The 23559-nt window shown below is 39.3% G+C and overlaps 1 protein-coding gene across 6 annotated transcripts in view; it reads left to right on the top strand.

Moving 5' to 3' along the window:
* CHST9 (carbohydrate sulfotransferase 9) overlaps positions 1–23559 on the top strand; it is a 785034-nt gene that overhangs the window by 164013 nt on the left and 597462 nt on the right. Inside the window, exons 1-4 of one of the 6 annotated variants that reach the window (XM_079942960.1) lie at positions 13275–13383; positions 14603–14817; positions 17603–17685; positions 19755–19810. The exons of 2 other annotated variants lie outside the window; for them this stretch is intronic. The gene's annotated coding sequence lies outside the window, so the exon portion shown is untranslated. Of the gene's footprint in view, positions 1–13274; positions 13384–13734; positions 14818–17602; positions 17686–19754; positions 19811–23559 lie in introns of those variants that run through there. 3 more of the 6 variants (XM_079942963.1, XM_079942962.1, XM_079942964.1) reach the window with 3 other exon arrangements.

The following is a 23559-nucleotide window of genomic DNA, read 5'->3' on the forward strand; positions in this document are numbered from 1 at the left end:
AGGTGGCACTGTTACGTATTTGGCAAGAGAGAACATGGAATGTATAATGTCAAAGTGGAGCCTTTAAGAAACTGACAGACACATCGTGGGTGCTCGGTGAATATTTTTTATACAAACACATTAAAACTAAAAGCGTTCATTCTTTAGCTGGAGCTTGTTCCTGGGATAGAAGTCAAAATGCTTGATGATGGATTACAGTTGCTGGTCTTGTTTTCTGTATTCTTTCTAAATGTTTAGGAGATAAATGATACGGGTAAAATTTGAAAATAAGGGAAAAAAGATAATATGATATGTTCTCCAACCATCACTTGATTCTTTTATTTCCTTTTATCTGGATGTTTTCCCTTAACTGTTCCACAATCTGAATTTAATTTACTAAGAAAAATGGAAAATATTTTACATAGAGGAGTGTATAATTTAGGTATTTAATAAGCATTCTGTGCCCCCCAGCCTTTCTCTTTCCTTTTTCTTCATTCTTTCTATATTACAATTTATATTTAAAATTTGTCTAGCTATATCACACAGCTGCTATAAAAATGCAATAGAATATATACAAGAATGAAAAGACAGAGAAATCAGTGTAAGAGAGCTTCCTTGAGCCTTGTATCCTTTCCTTTTGCTCTCCAGCTACTAGTTTTATTGGAAAAGGTGTTTGATTCAAATTTTACCATCTCAGAAAGTCTTTGAGAGAAAAAAAGCCAGTCACTTTTTTTTCAATAGTATATTATTTCATACAATATAATGCCAATATTATTACATACAATACCTTCCAGCAACAGGATGACGTAGTAGATTAGCAAACTAGAAGTTTCTATACATACCATTATATATATCATTATATCTATATAATGATATACATATAGACCACATTTATATTCATTATATATATACCACATTTCCTCTGAAAGCATCACTGAGCACTTCACAGCCAATTACTGGTCTTAAATGTCAGTGAGAGGATGTGTTAATTTTTAAGTGAAACCAAAATGACTTTCCTATCTGAGCAGCCAATGAAATTCTCCATCTAAGGGATTTTCTCCCGCAAATGCCAAACTGGATACATTTGCATATGTTCTCTCTGATGTATCAAGAAGTTGGAAATTGCACATGACTTTAAAACAATTTAAGAAATTGCTTTTACAAGCTGGGTATTTACATGTATGTATGATTATTTTAATTTTGGATGTTAGGGGATTCTAAAAAAATAACTAATCAAAATTGATTATGGTTTTTTCTTGTCTGTTACCTAAATATAAACTTTTATTGCTGATAACTTAGTACTCAAGTTTATAGACTTAATATAAAGTATAATGATTATTCCTAGACTAAAAATGTAAACAGAATTGAGATTTGTTACATCAGGAATATTATGCTTAAAAGCAAATTAATCAATTCAGTTTTATTGGCATTCGTGACACTTAGGTTACTGTAAGACCTCCTACAGAGAGCAAATAGTCATATGGATCTTTTCCCCTTTTGATTAACCAGCTGTTAGCCGCTGAAATTCATAAGCAACAATGGTCTCAATCCCTTTTCGCTATAGGAAACCATTTGTCACTAAGTTGACTCCTTTTGCATTATAATCAGAGAACTATTAAACTTTGTTCGTGATGTACCTTTTATGTAACCAGGAAATTCACCACGTACTTCATGTTAGCTTCTGAAGTAAGTTTATATTTAAAAAGTGACAACATTCACATATGAGAAATATGTACCTAGTAACAGTAAAACATGCTGGATTCTTTTGGTGCATCTCAGGGTTTATTTGTGTTTTAATTATGAAACTATATTTTAATTATTGAGCATATACTAAAAATAACAAATATGTAATAAGCACTATGATAATCATGCAGAATTGCTTAATAGCCCATTGCTGTTACTGCCCAATTTTCAAACGCCTACCTTTTCCTGCCCAGCCATCTAGAGCCACCTCATGAAGTGCCAACCAGGAGTCCATAAGTACATGATATTTTTCTAAATGCATGTATAAGTACCTAACTGAATGGGTATTTTGCTGATGGACAGCCAGAGTAGAAGAAAAAAAAGGAAGTCAGCCATAAAAAAAGAAACAAGTAGTTCGGGGAGTGGGTAGACTTCTTCTTTTCTTCTTTTTCTGCCAATTCTAGGTATAAGTGCCAAGATAGGGAATGGGCAAAATGGGAAGACATTTTATTTCATTGCTGGAAACCTCTGATTTCCCTTGATCAGGCAGAAGTACATAAAGAGGCTTCCCCACATACACAATTTTTCATCGTGGAAAAGAATTTCCTTGAATTTGGAATGTATATTTTTACTGACCGTGGCAAAAATCAATCCATCTAGAACTTATTAACTTTCCATTATATGCGAAGACACTGTTAGGAATAAAAAGCAAAGATAACACTACCCAGCGGTCCCTTTCATATTTTCCCATAATCATTATGGCCCAGCGGAAACTGCACTATTTAACTTCAACTAGCTTGAAATGGGCCTCTGATACAGATCCTTTCTATTCATTCTTCTTAATTTCTGTTTCTAATATGTTCCTTAGTGTTCAGTGTCCTAACAAAGAATGTATAGTGAATTGTTGGATCTGGAAGTACAATAAATCTTCATTTAACATGCCTGCTGTATACTAGATGCTATGAACAGGATGAGAAGAAGTAAGAGTGAAGGTCTTTTCTCTAAGCGGACGCAGAGCTGAAACCAAACCAAACAAAACCAAATGAGAAGCAACAGGTCTGAAAGGGAACAAATTGTCCAAAGGGCGGCCTTATTGGTACTGAAATAGTCGGTGACTAACAAAGATCTTACCTTCTTCACATCAAGGGATGGTTTATTCAGATCAATAAACCCACACATTTTTCATATTTGCACAGCAAATATGAAAGGCAGCTCCTGAAACAGCATCCATTGTGGTGATTGCAACTGGTCCATTAAGAACCTCTGGGTGTCCACGTCAGTCATTTCTAAAGCATTGCTGTTAAAAAAAGAGTCACTCCTTCTGAGATGGAGCGTGCTTGACCTTGTCTGGAACTCAGGCGCTCGCGCAGAGGGAGGGCTGTTGCATTTAGGGGTGACTGCAGGTGAGGTCTGTGTTAGTGCCAGAAAAATGGTCAGTTTATAAGAGAAGCCATTTTTCTCTGAGTCCAGATATTTGCATGTGCTTGTTTTTAAATGGGGTAGGGAGCCTATCAGTGTTTCCCTTCTGTGGTTTAGCTGAGATCTCTGGAGAAGCACTGAGAACTTTATGGATTTTAGCGATGATAATGTTTTGTGTTTCTCATGTCAGGATTTCAAAGCGTTTTATTGAGAACATGAGTGCCCTCACTGGGTGAAAATGAAGAGCAGGTTGGTCATAAATCCAAGGGAGAGCTCTAGTCACTGGCTCACGTTGCTCTCATTCAGAGTTTTATGATCTCCAGTGCCAGACATATGGCAGCAGGATAGTATCATGGCCTCCTCTTTCATTGTCATTTCCCTGGAGACAATGTGATCACCATTTAAAAAGTGTTTATGAAGTTGGATGAGTCTCTGGGGATGCAAGTTCTTTGTTTATTTACAGAACCAGAGGATTGTCTTTCCTCTCTATTGTTGCCTTTAGGTACTTTGTGGAAAGGGCTGAAGACCTTGGTGGCTGTGGGCATTTTCTTTCATAAACACATGACAGCAGGCAGAGCCCCTTGGCAGGCAGTGGGCATTCCACGACTGGCTTCTCGTCTCTCTCCATAGAATCTCTTAAAGAAGATACGACTTCAGATTTTCTTCCTTCTGTTAGAACTTTGAAGGGTGAGGGAGTGAAATCTGGCTTCCCCTAAGGCTCTCGTGTGAGTGTTGGTTTCACAAGCCATCTATGAAAAGGGTGTATGAACAGACTCTACAGATGCTACATCTAGCTTCATTGTGCCAAAGAAATGGAAGGTTCTCTGCCACCAGGTTTTCTGTTTCAAGATGGCTTATATTTTTCACCGGTTTAACTTTTTACGGGATATCTTGTTGTTGCTGATAACTGACCTAAACGCTGTGGTGAGTAGATGAAAAATGGCTCACATATTCCTTTTTAGACAGACAGCTCCAATCCGTGAAAGGAGTAAAATCCTCAAGTTAGGTCATACGTTCACATGGTAAAACACTTTAAAATGTCATTTGAATATTTGAAAATAAGTGGAACTAATATTTTCGTCTTTAAAATACCTTAATTTGGATGCAAGTTGCTTTTTTCTCCTCTCATCTACCCCATCTCTCGCAGGGATCATATGTTTATGAGACCCTGGCTCCCTGGGTCACACAGTGTGAGACGTCATATATCACATCGGAAGTAATATAAGGGCACATTCCTGGCTCTCTTGGCCATAATATTAGGGATTCTAGCTCTATCACAGTTTCCCCTTCTCCTTTGTGGCATCTTTTGTAAGTGTTTTAAGAGTGATGATGAACTAGATCTCAACTTGTAGGTGACTCTCAGCATTTTCCTCCCTTCCTGTGGTTTTTTTTTTTTTTCCCCCTGTGTCTTCTCGGTCACAGATGTGGGCCGGTCCAGCATGATGCTCTGGTCCTGTGTCCCTTCTCTGCCTCAGTGAGTTCCAACAGTTGCCCCAGACAGAGATTCTTGCCAGCATCTGATACAGGTAGGCAGTGAGGCCGTTCTGATGCAATACCTTATTTGAATGAATGGCTCTTCAGACTTTTATCACTCATTAGTGATATTTTATCTTCCCAGAGTTCAGACATTAGTCCCCGAGAACTAGAACTGAAAACAGGAAGCAAGCTCTAATAAAAATCACTCTTTCCTTTGGAGACCAGCCTGTACTACGCTGGAGCAAACTTCTTCCTTTAGGATGAATTTTTCCCTAGGAGAGACCTGGTCCTTCAAACATATCTCGAACGTGTCGGAAGTTTCCCTGAAACTCTTTTCATTTCTGGATTTCCCATTATCTCTCTTCTTTTTCCTCCTGATTGTGTATCATTTGACAATTTTTTCCCTCCATCTCCTCTTTAAGTATGGTTGTGTTCCCTGTGATTCTGTTTGTCCGTTATCCTCTCTCTTCTCATTCTTTGTACTCTCTCTGGGAAATCTTACCACCCTTACGGTGTTATTTTCTTTTTCTTTCTTTTTTTTTTTGTGGTACGTGGGCCTCTCACTGTTGTGGCCTCTCCCGTTGCGGAGCACAGGCTCCGGACGCGCAGGCTCAGCGGCCATGGCTCACGGGCCCAGCCGCTCCGGGGCATGTGGGATCTTCCTGGACCGGTGCACGAACCTGTGTCCCCTGCATTGGCAGGTGGACTCTCAACCACTGCGCCACCAGGGAAGCCCTACAGTGTTATTCTCTATCTTGTCTTTCAAATCTACTTCAATGGTTCAAATCATCGAATGAAGATATTAGACAATGATGATATCCCCGGAACCCAGCCACTCCATTTGGGCCTCCCACGGACATTTCCATCTCAACATGCCCAAATTTGGGTTCATCACCACCATAAGCCTTTTTATCCTCCTCTCTTCCTGCTCTTAGTGTATGATGTTATCCAGTCTTTCTTGCAGTTGCACGAACAAACAAGTTTTGCTTTTTTACCTCTATGTTTTTTCACATGCTAGTCCGTCTGCCAGGAATATTTTCCTAGACAATTTCACTTAGCTAGTACTCTTTATCAATAGGATCTCAGCAGAAATGCTACTTCTTTCAGAAATCTTATATCAAATCCCAAGTCAGGGCTAGAAGTCCCCATTGCATACTTTTCTTGACCCTTTTTACTTGTCTATAATCCTCTAGACTGTGAGTTCTTTGAGGCTTAGGGCTGTGCCTTTTTTTTTTTTTTTTGCATTTTTTCCCTGCATTTTATTTTATGTTATGTTATTTATTTTTAAACATCTTTATTGGAGTATAATTGCTTTACATTGTTGTGTTTTTTAACTTTTATAAACCTTGAATAAGTCGAAATTTTATCAGAATCAGCTTATTTATAGGCTGTGGGTCACAAAAGCTTATATCTCAAATGTAGGAAAAACTCTTAAATTGTTTTTTAAGAACAGCATGCATTTTGAGAATGAATTTTTTTTAACATCTTTATTGGAGTATAATTCTTTACCATGTTGTGTTAGTTTCTGTTCATAACAAAGTGATTCAGCTATACGTATACATATATTCCCATATCCCCTCCCTCTTGCATCTCCCTATCTTCCCTATCCCACCCCTCTAGTGGGACACAAAGCACCGAGCTGATCTCCTTGTGCTATACAGCTGCTTTCCACTAGCTACCTATTTAACATATGGTAGTGTATATATGTCCATGCCACTCTCTCACTTCATCCCAGCTTACCCTTCCCACTCCCCGTGTCCTCAAGTCCATTCTCTACGTCTGCGTCTTTATTCCTGCCCTGCCCCTAGGTTCATCAGAACCCTTTTTTTTAGATTCCATATATATGTGTTAGCACATAGCTATGCTCTTATGGGCACTTTTCTTTCCTTATATGTTCTCCTGGGATTGCATTCTTGTACCTTCCTGGGAGAGAGAATACTGTGGCACATGGCAGTGTTTTGAGAGCTGCCAGGAGAAATGAAAGCGATCCTTCACCGAGCAGTTCTGCCAGGGAGCAGTCCAACCATGTGTTGGGACTCTTACCTGATATACTTCCTTTTAATGCAAAAAAAAAAATACAGCTGTGAGGTGGACCTCACCTCATTCCATTTATTCATTTATAGCTCCCAAATAATTATGGCATTGCTAGGTACTGTGGATACAAAAATGAGTAAGGCAGAGCTCTTTTCCCCAGAGAACTTATAATTCAGTAAATAGAATAGATAAGCTTAAAAACTGCATGTGTAAATTCAGTGATAGACAAAAAACATTCCTCAAAGGTAGGCCTGATCAATCATGAGTCGTGGAGAGAATCAGGAATGGAAGATGATAGCTTTGGTTTTTGACAGTATTGAGTTTGAAGTGCTTATGTGACATGCAGGTGGAGCTGTTGCACAGGCAGGTGGCATTACAAGCATGGCACTCAAGAGATGGCCCTCTCCTGGTAACGTAGATGTGAGATTCACCAGGTGAAAGAAGATATTTGAAGCTGTGTAAAAAAAAAAAGAAGGTAATGGCAGCAATATTTCAGGGATATGAGAGAGGGAAAAAGGAGTCCGCAAAAGAGAGAAGCAATAGTCAGCAACCTCAGAAGGAGCATGAGTTGGGGACAACATTTCGGAAGCCGAAGAAGGATATTTACAAAGAGGAGAGTGGTCACCAGTCAGGTATTGCCAAGAGGTCAATACCAAGGCATGAGGAAGTGTCCATCAGTTTCAGCACTGAGGCATAGGTGATCATTGTTTGAGCAGATAGAGAAGAATATGGGGGCAGAAGCCAGACTGGAGAACCATTGCGCAGGAAGGAAGTTCAGATGGTGACTGCAAAGTATTTGTCAAGGATTATGACTATGAATAGAAGAATAGCAACAAGAGAGAAGCCAGAGAAGCATGGCTAAAAAATATCCTTCATATTTAAAAAATGTGAGAGACATAAGAATGTATAAATGCTGAGAAATCAGTAGAGTGGAAGAGATGGAAGACACATGAGAGGAAAGAGCTGATGATAGAACAGGGTCCCAGAGAGACAGGAAAAGATGCTTTCATGTGTCACATTTCACGCGTGGGGTTGGGCAAGGGAGCCATTCAAATGGATACACAGGAGCTCACGGATACCAAGTATCACAGATGCTCTTAAGAAATCTGTTGAGCCTCTTTCAATCTTACATTGTGTAGAGACTTTGGCAAATGTGATGAATTTATTTCTTAGTTCATATTAGCAAATAAGAAAAATGTTCCCCTGAGTGCCGCAGAAGCAGTTCCAAATATTCATTCCCTTAACTAGAACAAATCTCTTTGGTTCTTCTCTCTGCCGAGATCACTTAACTGCTGCACTGAGGACGTTCAGCGTCCCTCACTTCACTGATCATCTAAAATGAGCTTCAGCTGCATCTTGAGCCGAGCTGAGACTGTCTTTGCAGTTCTTCAGTCAGACTGAAAATCGGGTCATCACCACAGTATTTATTAAGTGCTCACACCTCTGTGATGTTTTTCTCCTACCAAAGAACTTTAATTTATTTCCCAAACAAATGCCATGCAAATTCTAATGATCACAAATAATTTTGTTCTCTCTTTATTTAAAATAAAATCCTTAAGCGTTTGACCGGCTCCCAGCACTAGTGCGTATGACTTAACCAAGGGCTGATTTAATTTGCACAAGTATTTAATATCTCTAGATTGTGGTAAACAAGTGCCTTCCAAATGGAGCAGGATGCTGATCAATAATATTATAATGGGAAGTGAAGATGATTTATATTACTGTGCTCTCTAGAGGGTAAACTGTTTTCCTTAGAGCCAGATATCTGTAATTGGAGGGTCTTGTGACATAGGACACAAGTGCTTGAGACAGTTAGGCGCCTTGGCTCGTGTTGTTTTCTGGGCTGAAATACTGCTGCTTTAGCTGGAAATCCAGAAGTATCTCTTTCTGACACTCTGTCTTTGAAACCTCCAGAACGGGGGAGGTATTCCTCCTGTGACCTCACATCTCACCTGCACACACAGACAGCATAGATGATGCAGTGAAATTGATGCATTGCTATTTCTGCACCATCCAACTAGATTGTTTCATTGACTGTTACACCACCTGGTCAGAGCCCAGGCTCCAGTTTCTAGCAGCCATTTAATAAAATGTACTGAATGGTGAAATGAACGAATGTGTCCAAATCTTGTCATTTTGATTTGGAAAGTTACGAAAATAAATCTGCCTAAAATAGTGAGGGCTAACTTCCCACTCTGATGGGTTTTCTGAAACTTAAAAGCCATGATTCTCTCAGGACAGTTTATACCAGAAGACTTCCTATACTCTTGTATCCTCAGAAAATCTTATATTCTCAGAACACCTGGCAGGGTGGTTTCTTGGTGAGTTTTCTCTTTCTCTTTTTCAAATTTTCTTAGCTTTTTATGCCTCCCCCCCACCCCCTTTTTGGCATTTGCCACAATCTGAGAGATAATAGTGCTACTTAAAAAAAAATCATCCAATAAATATTTTTTAAAAAGACCCCCCCCCCCAATAAAAAGTTAAAAAAGATCATCCTATTTTCTTACTGGCTTGTAATTTACTTAAAGGAAGGGATTGCATTTATTACCTCCAAAAGTGCTTAACACTGTGCTTTGCTTATTGGTAGTGATTAATAAATATTTTCATATTGAACTTCATCAGCAACTACGACTTAAATGGGGCAGCAAAATGCTAAGGGGCTTTCGTGCAGTGGTGATGCTTTATGGTGTGGAAGTGGGACCAATGGATGACGCTAATCACCACTGAGTAATGACCCCTCTCAGCACACTCGCTCTTGGGCTCTGACAAAGCCGAGAGCATCGGCCCTAGCCTCCTGCTTGCCAAACCCTGGTCATGACTGAACTAATTCGTATCCCAATTGCCAGCCAGTCATTTGCTCAGTAGATCAACACTGTGGTGAGAGAAACTCAACCAAATGGTAAGAATCTATAGGGAGAATCAGGTGCTTTCTAAACTAACACTCTTTGTAGGAAAATAAACCCCAATATTGCTTAAATAATAGGATTCCATTCACAGTTGAGGTTTCTCAGGGTGCTGGCATTGTATGAGACACGGTGAAGTAGCGTTGAGTGAAATATGTGAGGAATTTGTAGTTTGTTATGACAAAACATACCGATTACAGCCAAATAGATAATCCTATCTGAGCATGTAAGATTAAATAGTCAAATATCTACATATACAAAAAATGGATGGGACAAGGTTCATTCAAAGTCAGTGCTAGATATTGCCTTTGTCACATTATGGTCTTCAGTGTACATAAATCAACATGGAGTGCAGTCCGTGGCCACAGTTGGATTTCAGCAGTGCTTAAAAGATAGCTTAAAATGCATTATCTTTTCATTTACTAAAAAAATGAATCAGTCCTCTTATAAAACTGTTCACCACCCATAGTATTTATGAAGCAGAACAAAATAACCTTTTATTTGTAAGTAGACTAAGAATACAAAGATAAACATGTTAGCAACACATCATTTATCACACTTAATAAATTACGGTGATTTAGAGAACTGTGGATTGGAAAACATTTCCTGCCAAACACTTTTTTTTTTTTTTTGTGGTACGCGGGCCTCTCACCGCTGTGGCCTCTCCCATTGCGGAGCACAGGCTCCGGATGCGCAGGCTCAGCGGCCATGGCTCATGAGCCCAGCCGCTCCACAGCATGTGGGATCTTCCCGGACCGGGGCACGAACCCGTGTCCCCTGCATCGGCAGGTGGACTCTCAACCACTGCGCAACAGGGAAGCCAGAGCATCTTTTTATTTGCTTATTAGCCAACTGTATATCTTCTTTGGAGAAATGCCTGTTCAATCCTTTCTCCATTTTTTAATTAGGTTGTTTTTGCTGCTGTTATTTGAGTTGTAGTTCTTCCTTATGTATAGGATATTAATCTATTTTTTCATTTCATTGCCTGTGCTTTTGCTGTTATATTCAAGAGGTTTATTGCCAAATCCAACATCATGAAGATATTCCCCCATGTTTTAAGTTTTTGTAGTGTTAGCTCTTACACTGAGCCATTTGAGTTAATTTTTTACATGAACTAAGAGTACAACTTTCATTCTTTTGCAATGTAGATTTCCAGTTTTCCCAACATTATTTCTTGAAAAGATTGTATTTTCTCCATTGAATGGTCATGCCACCCTTGTAAAAAAGTCATTTGATGATATATATTTTTTTTCCTTTCAGTAATTTGAATGTATTATGCCAGTTCCTTTTGTCCTATAAAGTTTCCACTGAAAAATCAGCTGTTAGTCTTATGGAAGTTCCCTTGTATGTAACTAGTTGTTTTTCTCTTGCTGCTTTTAAGATACTCTCTTTAACTTCTGACATTTTAATTATAATGTTTTGGTGTGGGTCTCTTTGGGATCATCTTGTTTGGGACTCTCTGTGCTTCCTTGAGTCAGATGTCTTTTCATCGCCAGGTTAGGGAAGTTTTCAGCCATTATTTCTTCACATAGGTTTTCTGTCCCTTTCTCTCTTTTCTCCTTCTCTACCTATAATTCAGATGTTCATATTCTTGATGTTATTCCAGAAGTCTCTTAAACTATCCTAATTTTTTTTTTCTTTCTGCTGTTCTAATTGGGAGAATTCCACTACCCGGTCTTCCAGATCACTGATTCATCCTCTGCATCCTCTAATCTGCTATTGATTCCTTCTAGTGTATTTTTCATTTCAGTTATCATATTATTCAGTTCTGATTGGTTCTTTTTTATATTTTCTTTGTTAAAGTTCTCACTGAGTTCACCCATTCTTCTCCAGAGTTCAGTGAATATCTTTATGACTATTTCTTTGTGACTTTCATGTGATCTTTATGACTATAAATTAACGTGTCTCTATTTCATTTAGTTATTTTTCTGAGGTTTTGTCTTGTTCTTTCATTGGAAGGTATTCCTTTGTCTCCTCATTTAGTCTAAATCTCTGTGTTTGTTTCTCTTTATTAGGTATATAAATTATGTTCCTTGGTCTTGAAAGAGTGGTCTTAAATAAATGGTGTCCTGTAGGGCCCAGTAGTGCTGCCTCCCTGGTCACAAGAGACAGGTGCTCCAGGGGTATCCCTCCCCTGTGTGCCTCTTATTGTGGTTGGGCTACAGTTGTTGTGGGTGCATCGGTATGTGGAGTTGGTCCCCATCCAGTGCCTTGGTCCCTACAAGAGGCCTGACCATGACTGCTGCAGATGCACTGGTGGACAGGGTTGGCCCGAGCCCAGCTGGCTGCAAGGCCTGGCCACTACTATTATGGGCATGCTGGCATTTGAGGCTGGCCTCCAGAGTGGGAGCTGCTTTGGAGGGATGCCAGGGCTGGCCGAGGCCTCCTTCCAGATGTGTGTGGGGGGGGGGTAGGAGACTCTTTGAAGGGGCCAGCTGTTTTGGGCATGTTGAACAGGGCTGGTTCTCAGGGGGATGCCAGGGCGGGGTGCCTGGTGTTAGCTAATTTGATGGATAATGACAGAAATGGTACCCTCCAGCACCCGGCCATCTAGGCATCATAAAAAAATGATGCCCACTAGCACTTCTGTCCCCAGAGAAAGTTCCACTAGATCCCTACCCCTCCAGCATGTGCTTTACATTTAGTCAGTGAAACTCCTTCTCATATGACCCAGTTGCTTTTCAAGCTGCTGCCTCTGTGCTCAGACTCAGAGTGAGTGACAGCCCTTCAGGAGCGGTGTTTTGGTTTCCCACAGCCTTCTGCTTCTCCCGGACGTAAGCCCCACTGGTTTTTAAAGCTAGATGTTATGGGGGCTCATCTTCCCAGTGCTGGTTCTTTAGGCTGGGGAGCCCAAAGTGGGCTCAATTTCCTCACTCCTCAGGGGGCACCCCTGTGGTTATGATATCCCTCCCATTTAGGGGTCACCACACTGAAGGTGTAGGTTCTGATGAGACCACATATCTGCCCCTCCTACTATCTTGGTGTGGCCTTTTCTTTATATCCTTATTTATTAAAAAATCTGTTCTGCTAATCTTCACGTCATTCTTAGAGATAGTTGTTCTATATGTAGTTTTGGTTTGGGAGGAGGTGAGCTCAGGATTTTCCTACTCCACCATCTTGATCTGGACCTCCTCTATTTGTGTGCTTCAGTCAGAAGGACAAATTATAATAAGTACTCATTAGTACCTATTATTTTTATCTTCTCACCAGATTTTGGCTCGTCCACATGACCAGTTCCAAATTCAGGCAACGACATTTATTTTATTTTTTCTCTTTTTTTTTTTTTTTTTATGCGGTACGCGGGCCTCTCACTGTTGCGGCCTCTCCCGTTGCGGAGCACAGGCTCTGGACGCACAGGCTCAGCGGCCATGGCTCACGGGCCCAGCCGCTCCGCAGCATGTGGGATCTTCCCGGACCGGGGCACGAACCCGTGTCCCCTGCATCGGCAGGCGGACTCTCAACCACTGCGCCACCAGGGAAGCCCAGGCAACGACATGTAAAGTGAACTGATTTAACCCTTTGGCAAATGGGACAGGCTTTAAGAAGAAAAGAAAATCTTATTTTACTACTTAACATTTCTGCCTTCACTGTGCTGGATCTATATAATTGATTCGACTGTTTACAACTTGATTGGTTCTTTGTTACCAACATTAGTGACAAAACCCAGAACAATTTGGCCTACAAATGTTGAACTCGGTGGTGTTATGAAATGTAACTCACATCAAGCAGCAATACAGCAGTTCAACAACAAACCCATTAGTAGGCGGAGGAAGGAAAATGCCACAGAGAACAAACCGTTGGAGTGGCGGGGCAAATTCTTCTAGGTCAACTCCATCTGGAAAATATGCTTTCTCCACTTAGCATCCGGGGTGCCATGAAAAATTCTCAGGTCAGCTGTATTAATTTGGTAATGAACTAGCACAGCCAGGTGACTTATATGAATGAAATTTATATAAAAATGGGCTGTAACCAGTTAGTACTTCTAGGATTCCCCAGTTTGGGGAAATAAATAAAGCCAAAAATAGAGGTAAGGATGGCAAAAACAAGAGAAATTGAAGTACAGGTGTTTAAATTGTGTGGTAGATATTGAAAATCTAATGATTCTTTGGATAGGTACGTGGACAGAAACTAAAAACTGTTACTCTCTTTGACCCCAGAAAATGACAAAACAAGGTTCCTGACCTCAAAAAATATCACAAGCAGTAATGCATGTCCATGTTCTAACTCATTAGCAGGGAAGGTAAACAGGATTTGTTTAAAGAAAATTTGCTTTTTCTAATATAGGAATAAGAACAGATTATTGCTACTACCACTGGTGTGATTTAACTGATTAGCTTCTGAAAGAAAATAGTTCTGGTTTGCATTTTCCAAGTTCCACTGAAAAGGGCTTTGTGTATTATAGCAATTGTTCTATAAGCATACATTTAAAGAAAACTGCTCTGGGAAATTTGATGAAAATGGGCTTTAAGCTTTCTTTGGACCCCATGACTTAAGCTTTTTTTAAAAAAACAGGGCAATCTACAGAAACCTGAGGCTGTAAAGTGGCATTTCCGCCCATCTAAATTCATGTTGAGTATTAAGCACTGGTAGAGTCTGAAATGAGGAACAGACAGTCACTTAGACAGCACATATTGCAGAAATATCCCATAAAGATGTAAGAGTCTGCATTAATCATCTGAGGGGGACAATGGGTGACCTTTTCTAATAAGAACTGGAGCGTCTAAAGTGAACATTAAATTTCACTGCAGCCCTATTTGCTGTCTGTCTGTGGCGTTCATCACTGCTGAAATGTGAATGTCCTCAGACTGTTGGAATCTGACAGTCATACTTCCTAGAGAGGGAATGTTCTGAAGAGCCCAGAAAGCTTGTTCACCCCCAAAGTTGGGCAACCTTAGGGCCATTATGGCTTCGTTTCTCTTTCATTATGAAAGCAGAGCAGCTGTTGAGCGAGCAAGGTTAACAAACCTTGGAAAAATATTAAAGTTAATTTGTTTTTAGGGCTTTCCTAAACCCAGAAGTTGGAAGATTATTTTATATGGACCCATTAGTCTTTCAGTAGTCGAATCTGCAGAGCTGCTTATAAGATTTACTCTTTGTGTTTTAAGTAGGTATTCTCAAGGGTGGGCATCTGTTTAAATGGCATACGGAGTCACTACGGGCCAATGGGTTGGCCTAGAGAGTGCTTTGGACTAATGACCTGTTCAGAGACCGGAGAGTCATGAAACCTCAGCACAAGTCCTGACATTGAAAAGCCTTTGTAATTAACTGGTGAACAGAGTCAGTGTTTGTAAAGAATTAAAATAACTAGGTGGAGAGAGAAAAAGTAAGTATAAAAGGTTATTTGAGTGAATTCAAACCCTTAAAATAAAACCTGTAAATCTAAGTCAACCAAATTTGAGCAGGTAGTATGGAAATACAATGCGAAAGGCCATAAGATCTGTCACATCTACTTCTTAGGTACCCAAGGCTATATGGTCTTCTCTGAACCTCAGTTTCTTCATCTTGAGATTGTTATAATGAGTGTGGCCTGCAGATTTAATTTGAAGATTAAATATTTATAATAGATCAGATCATAAGATTAAATATAATAAAGTCCTAGAGTCTCACATTTGTGTAGTTGGTGAGCTACACAAATGCTGTTGAGGGCTGTACAAATCATCTGAGGGAGCTGCATTTTCCAGAAACTCTAAGGGTCTTGCAGATAAGTTTGGGTTAAATATTCTGAATTTCAGTTCTAGCCTAAATGCTCTAATTTCCCTTATTGTCGGCCCTGAGCAGTATCACCTGTTTCTAGATCGGGGTCTGGGAGCTCAGTGGCTAATGGACTGAGGCCAAGGTTGTTGGTATAGCAATCAAAGAGTTGAAGCTGGGGCTTCCCTGGTGGCGCAGTGGTTGAGAGTCTGCCTGCCGATGCAGGGGACACAGGTTCGTGCCCCTGTCCGGGAAGATGCCACATGCCGCGGAGCAGCTGGGCCCGTGAGCCATGGCCGCTGAGCCTGCGCGTCCAGAGCCTGTGCTCCACAACGGGAGAGGCCACAACAGTGAGCGGCCCGCATACCACAAAAAAAAAAAAAGAAAAAAAAAAAAGAGTTGAAGCTGAAGGTCAGTTCAGAAGGGATGGCTGGATCTAAGTTTAAGAAAGTTGAGATCTGAAGGGACAGAAGTCCTGGAGCGGTAAGGGTCAAAGCGCTCTATTGAGAGGCCTACCTCAGAAGTCAGGAAGCCAGTAGGAAACTGGGCTTGGCCTGAAATTGTCACCAGCCTCATGTGGGCTGTTTGAGACACTTTGCTAAAGGCGGAGCGGTCGGGTGTACCAGGACTGCAAGATTTTACAGGGTCCTGTCTGGCGACACTCCTCTGTCTTGGTCAGGGTATGTGGTGGCGTCAGCACACAAAGCACTCAGCACGGTGTCTGTCACATAATGTGAGTTCAGGAATCTCACTATTCTCAGGACGAGAGTGACTGGAGAGACTTGGGATAACTTCCAGGCCTCTGAGCGCTCCTGTGTCTGGGCGTCCTGCAAGGTCACGAAGACGCCATTGCTGAGTGCCCAGGACAGAGTGTCCTCAGGGCTTTCCAGAAGGATCTGTAGTAGTGGGAAATTGTTTGTTATTGCCTTTCAAATATATGATAGGAAAGCAAGTATACTTAAAATATTTTGATTTATTTTGATACTTGCGTTTAAGCTCGATGAGCTGAGAGAGTAAAGAGGAACAATTACAGAAAATTGAAAACTAAGTGAGGACGTGACATGTTTGAAATTGGGGACCAATGATAGAGGTACTCTGCCTTTCCTGGTTCACAGACTTGCTTTTAGTTGCTTTAACTCATCTAATGCTCTCACTTTAATCCTGTAAAGTTGAGACGGTTAACACTTCCCTTAAACAGAGTTTAAATAATTTGTCCAAGGTCCTGGAGCAAAGTCAGGTCTCACAACCAGGCTCTTCAGCTCTGGAGTCCACATTCTAAATCCCTGTGCCAAGCTCCCTTTTACTTATGTCTCCATTCTTAATGCCACTTAAGTTTCCACAGGATAGAACGTTGCCATCCTGCTTTACTTCATCAGTATTCCCAGGAAAACATAAAAACCACCTTTGTTAACTGGAAGTGAACATGACTAACATTGACAAATACAATCTGCTCTCAACTTGCTGGGATCAATTCATGTAAATTAGACATTACCACAATGTCTCTAAAAGGAACTCATTCATTAACTTAACAAGTCCTCATTGAATGCCCACTACATGGCAGGCATTAAGCTAGATATATAGGGGTGTGTGATGTGGTAAAGGCCATTCAATAGTCTCATCTGACTCTGAAAAAACAGCGTGATATCTTAAAGTTGAAATATTCTGAATTATCAGGTGTCAAACTCACACTGAAGGTAAACTTTAGGGTACCAAACTCCAGGCATCAGGAAACTGCCTACCTCTACCTTCAAAAGGAACCAGCAAAAAACAAAACAAAACAATATATATATTGTTTATATATATATATATGTTGTGTACAAATAATGCAGGCACACTCCTGTAAAAAATTGATCAACCCAATTTCAGACGAGGTGTGAGGAATGTTAAATTCCTGCCTTTCTGATATTTCCACTTTGGAAATAGCACTACTGGAAGGATAGGGGGAGCATTTAAAAAGAAAAGAATGATTTGATACAAGTCAATCAGCAAACAAGTGTAGAAGTACGACAAGAGTTTTGGTCAGAGGTTTTCTGCACTGTGCTTTCCATGACCTCTGAAAGCAGAGTATCAGACGATTGGTTGGAGAAAGAGTGAAGGTTGCAGTTCTATTATATAGTAATTTCATGTCAAAAGGAATTAATTATCCATTCTCTTGGTGCTCTTGATAGTTGTGGTCAATGTAATTTATCTGACACTGAAAATTAATGCCTGCCATATATTCTGTGTGAAATAATGATACTGTGCTCACTGAGTTGTCAAGGCAAGCTGCTACCTTAACTGAGAAATCTATCTGAAGTTTAGCTTTTCCAAAAAATTTAAAAATCTAGATGTTTTATCCATCAGCCTTACTTTTATTCCGCAGTGAGGTTCTCTGTACCTAGCCAAAAGACCAACCTTATCTTGAGTTTTATTCCCAGGTAGAACATAGCATGTGGCACCTTGAGGACAGCAAAATTTAGAACAACAAGAAGAAACTGATGAATGGGCCCTGCTATCTCAGGTAGAATAATACAGAATATTCCCTTTAGGAATTCAGGAGGTGCAAAACTCAAATACTGTTCAAGTGATTAACACAAGACAGACACACACATCAATGGTTAGCTGAATCTCAAAATGGACTCAAGGTGTTTTTTGGGGGGGCGGGTAGGCTTATCTGCAAAATGTAGATAACGGCATCCTTGAACAATGTCAGAGATCGATGAGGTAATATATGTAAAATGAAATTGATTGTTCCAGGGGAAAAAAACCCAGACTCATCTAAAGGCTCATCTAAGTATTCTGGATGTCAATTTTTACCTGATCTTATTGTTAATGAAGTAAGTGCCATTAAGAAAAAAAAGTCAACATTAAATAGCAAGTCCTTCATTTGAGAGATGCAAAGTGATTTTTGGCTGGAATCTAGAAAGAATCTAAGTTGATGTCTTTCCTAAAGCAGATAAGCATTCCATTTAAGAGTTTGAAATATATTGACTGTACTTTAGTTTGTTTCTACTTTGCCTTTATTTTGTTTTTGTTGGGAAAACACACAGCTGAAATATATCCTCGTGGATAATGATAAGAACAATCATTATTTAATACATTCTTGATAATCAACATCTATGTAGAATACAAAGCTTCAAGTAGCAAGTCAGATATTTGCATCTTCTTTTTTTATTCATGTCTACAAAGGACCTTTTTAAAATATATATATATATATATATATATATATCTATCTCCAAATATTCTTGGATAGCGTAGCTTAAAAATGTATTAAATTTTTTTAAGACAATTATTACTTCTCAAGAGGCATGATTGTCTCCTGTTTGCATTATGCATTTAAAAAATCTTTTACACAAGTTGCTACTTCACTAATGACAGATTGGCAAGGGATCAAGGGAACTAATAAGGGCATGCAGATTTTCCTTTACAAAATTCTGTTGTAATGTTAATAAAAGAGGCAAAGTTACAATGTCAGTCGAAGAACTGTTTTCTTTTCCAGACACTTGTTCTTAATGATGAGTTATACCTGAGGAAGACAAATACTCTTCTTTCCTAAAGAACTCATTTTTCCCCCATGATAGCATTTTGAAGTTTATGATTTGTCACAACTCGCAGCAGGAAGTATAATGGCCAAGCATGGCTTAACATGTCATTTATTCAGGTAACGTGGTCTCAGTTCTGCGGGTGACAAAACTTCTCAGTCTCTGGTTTGCCCTTGGCCACCATTTTAGTCAATGATTACAATGAAAGAATGAAGTTTGGACTTTCAGAGTTGCTTTATTTTGGCTGAAGTTCAGAGTCACCTTGCTCCATCCTGCAGGAATAAAAATTAGATGTCATCCAGTAAGAAGAACAACGTCACCATCACCAAGTACCTTAATTACTTTTCCATATATGGAAGGTAGCTGATACTCTAAAGGGATCCCTTGCCATGTATAGTGAAAAATGTACATATGATATAAATAGATAAGTTCCCAGATATTTTTGAGAAGCATAGCCCAAATTGTAAACCCTGCTGTAAAGAAAAGAGTAGCTTTACAGAAATGAGGGATGAGTCCAGAAATTTGCATGAGTATGCCTTGGGCCTTTAGGACCGGATATCTGCATTGGCAGCTGAATGTGGCTCATATGACTGGAAATAAAGTCACCAGACTTGAGTTCCTGCTGCTGAGAAGAAAAGCCACTAGGAAGGAACTTTCCCCAACACTGAGCTGTTTGACACAAATCCTCTGCCTTGGTTTTATAACCCATAGAAGTGTGCATCACTTCTTTTCATTTTGTCCTCCTAACTTTTCTCTTAAGTCATACTGTATCGTCCAAAGACCACGCATCCTTCAACCTCAATTTCAGATGCTCCAGTTTGAAATGTTAACAGTATCCAACTTTTCCCAAGTATCATATTCCAGGTCTGTGTAAAAATTAAAAACCTGAAGTCTCGTCAAAATACTCCTGAAAAAAATCTCTTAAATATTTGGTGGAGAAGATTGCAATGACTTGATTTTGTGTATATAATCTGCAGACATCTTGAAACATTCAATTAGTCAGTGTTTCTCTTTGACCCGCAACTAATTATTTAACGCTTTTCTCCAGGATTTAAACAAGTCATCATCATCATCATCCACATTCCCTGGGCATCTTGATACAAGGTCAGAAAACCCTTAAAATCATTCATACATTTCTTTCATATGTTTCATCAATGTACAAACACCTTTTTAAAGCTTGGTTACCTTAATTCCTTGCAGTACACAGTCACTTGAATGGAATTTCAGAGGAAACTGTCTATACCACTTAAAATGCTTTATATCTCAATACTTTTATTATATATTTATTATATACTTTATGAAATGGTAACAACTTCTCGTTTAATTTAAATTTTGAACACTAACCCATACACAATGGTATGGTCTTTCCCAACTTTGGTTTGTCAAATTATAGGGGAACTAGTCCAGTTAAAACAGGAATTTGTTTCTTGTGGAATTAAAGGAAGTCTGTCTGGGTCCCAGCATCGTCTGTTGAACAAGCAAATTAATATAGTGGAAAAAGCATAGGGGTCAGATTACCTGGATTCAGTTAAGTCTTGGCTCTGCCTTTTCCTATCCAAACAACCTGAGGTTGAATTCATTACCCTGTCCTGAGGCTTATTTTCCACATTTTAATAATTATGATAATAATATTATCAAGTCCATAGGATTATTGGGAAGTTGAATAAGATATTGCATTAAAAAATCACTTGTATGAAAAAGTACCATACAAATATTTTTCTTATTGTTTTTGTGTTTTTCTGAAAAGTGTGCAGTTTGGAGAATAAAGCAATGTAGTGAGTGTGAATAATTATATCCAAAATGTCTTCTACCCATGAATTGCCTTATCAGAGAACAATCTAGAAAGAGACTCTAAGGAATGGCAAAGTCTCTTCTAGTACGTGTGTTTCCTTCTTGTACACACCTAGTTCCCAGGTATTTCTGTAAAGTATGTTTGAGTTTGTTTCTTAGGTTTTCAAGAAGGGACTTGGATAGGGGTGGAGGAGTGCTTTTTATATTTCAGAATATATTGTCCTTGAAGTGACCAGGGCCTCCTAACTGAATTATATCTCACTGGCCTTTAATCTACCACTTTCTCTCCTATTTTCTTATTTCTGCATAAGTGGAACATCTACTGCAGTATATAACGGAGACCTGAGCAGGGTGGCTATGGGAATTAGAGTTAGAGCATGAAGTCTCTAATCCCACCCATTTTATTCTCTACATCAGGGTGATACTTCCTAATCATGTACCTGGGGATACATAATATTCGTGATCCCTTTTTTTAAACGTATAATCATCACCCCTGTTGTGAAATCACCATTCTTTTTCATGTGCCTATGTCAACTGAAACCACATTCACTAAAGTCACCATTGGCCGACTCATGGCTTAACCCTGAAACCTGGCTTCAGGTTTCCTCAGACCACTGGATAAGTTGATCATGTCCTTCTTTCACAGGCTTACCTTCACTTGTCTCTTAATTACTAGCATTTTCTCTTAGAGTCAGTCTTCAGTCTTCTTTTCTCATCGCAGATGTCAACATGCAATGAGATCATCATCTCCCAAGGCTTCAGCTGGCACTTACGCAATGATAACTTCCAAATACTGGTCTCCAGACATTTGCCTGTATTTCCCTTGTTCAGTAGGCACCTACAAATCAAACACAGTGCTAAAATTCAAACCTCATTTTCTTTCTAAAAAAAAAAAGAAAAAAAAGACAGAAAAGAAACTTGCCATTTCTCCTATAATTCCTGTTTCAGTTACTTATATCACTTTTCACTGAATCTGGTAAGACAGAAAACATAAGGAAATCTTAGACTCTTCTATGCTCCTTTATCCTCCATAACAAGTCAGCCATAAAAAAGTCTTGTCAATTGCCTTTTCAAAATGTCTCTTTAATCCATCCATTCTTTTCACCAGCACTGCCCACGTTCTAGTGTAGGTTCTCATCAGCCACTTAATTGTTAAATCTAACACCTACTGGCCTCTTCTTCCTTCCATCCTCCTTCCACACATCCACACACACACAGTTTATTGAAAATGAGATCCAGCTATGTCATTCTTCCTCTGCTTAAAAACAAAAAGCGAACTAAATAAAAACCCAATAAATAAAAACTCAAAGACTATCTTTATTAACAACTTATTCTCAGCATATCTGTGCAGATTCATATGTCTCTAGGATTTTATGCATTTTCTTTCTGGTATATGGCATATGGTTGTCTTTTCTACTTACTCTTCAAGACTTTGCTCAAATGAATCTCTTTGTAACTCTCTCGTGAATCCCTTCTTTTTTAAAAATTTATTTTACTGACGTATAGTTGATTTACAATGTTGTGTAAATTTCTGCTGTACAGCAAAGTGATTCAGTTATATATACTTTCTTTTTCATATTCTTTTCCACTATGGTTTATCACAGGATATTGAATATAGTTCCCTGTGCTATACAACAGGACTTTGTTGTTTATCCATCCTATATATAATGGTTTACATCTGCTAACCTCAAACTTCCAATCCATCCCCACCCCCTCCCCTTGGCAACCACAAGTCCGTTCTCTATGTCTGTGGCTCTGTTTCTCTTTCATAGATAAGTTCATTTGTGTCATATTCTGGATTCCACATATAAATGATATCATATAGTATTTGTCTTTCTCTTTCTGATTTACCTCACTTAGTATGATAATTTCTAGGTTCATCCATGTTGCTTCAAATACACATTATTTCGTTCTTTTTTATGGCTAATACTCCATTGTATATGTGTACCACAGGTGAATCCCGTCTTGTCCAATGCTCTCTTAGCACTTTGAACATGCCTCAGTAATAGTGATGGTGGCTATATTTTTTCTTAAGCAAAAATGGGAACATGTAGCCTTACAACTGTGATTGTGCTTATTCATAGAACATGACAGAATATTTGAAGTAGATCATATCTCAAGATATCTAGTAAGAATGGCCACTGGAAAGATGATACGTATCATATTCAAATAAAGAGAAGTGTAGTATTATTTTTTCCCATGTCTGGCTCCCCAGTTAGACTGTGAGTTTCTCTGCAATCACAGTGACTAAGACTTACTTGGGTAGCAATTTTCTCAGAGTTGCTCAGAGTTGGTACATTATAGATGCTCAGTGAAAGTTTGTTAAGAAATGATTGATGAATTCATAAGTGAAAAAATGAACATGTTGTCTCAGTTTATGGAAGTGTGCTAATTTCAGGATTTGAGTCCTTATATGCCCTATATCATTTGACTTGGGGATAAAACTCAGTTCTTTTTCATAAACTACCCCAGGTGCCATCAGACTTTGAACAATTTCTCTTTTCTCATCAAGCTTAGCTGTGGCTTTGCTTCTTATTCCCCAGAAGAATGGAGAAGAAAACTTCTCTACTCTCTCAACATTGTGTCTGCCAACCTGCTTACATTTTTGTGCCTGGCTCCCCCTTGCTTCAGGTTGAAATGGACTTTGATGCACTATTCAGTGCCCTCATTGGGACACTAGGTACCAACTCCTCTTGGCTCCTCAAGGACAATGCTCCTGCCATCATCCTCTCTCTCACCTGTGTCATAAGTTATTCTCTTTCTCCTGGATAATTCCCTTCACCATATAAACATGCTAAAATATCTCCTTAAAAAAACCAACAACAACTTACTTTTTTCCATGTGTCACAAGCGGTAATGCTCTATTTTTAAATTTCCCTTTTCAGCAGAGCTCATTCAAAGAATTGTCTAGACTCAAGGCTTCTTCTTCCTCCACTTCTCTCTTGATTTCACCCTAATCAATTTTTCCTCTCCAGCAATCCACTAAAACCTCTCTGGTCAACATCAAGTATGATTTCTGCGCTGCCATTTGAAGTCATTTTGGGTTTCATCTCACTCTATTT

This window comes from Stenella coeruleoalba (genome assembly GCF_951394435.1).
Source record: "Stenella coeruleoalba genome assembly, chromosome: 14".
Taxonomy (NCBI): Eukaryota; Metazoa; Chordata; class Mammalia; order Artiodactyla; family Delphinidae; genus Stenella; species Stenella coeruleoalba.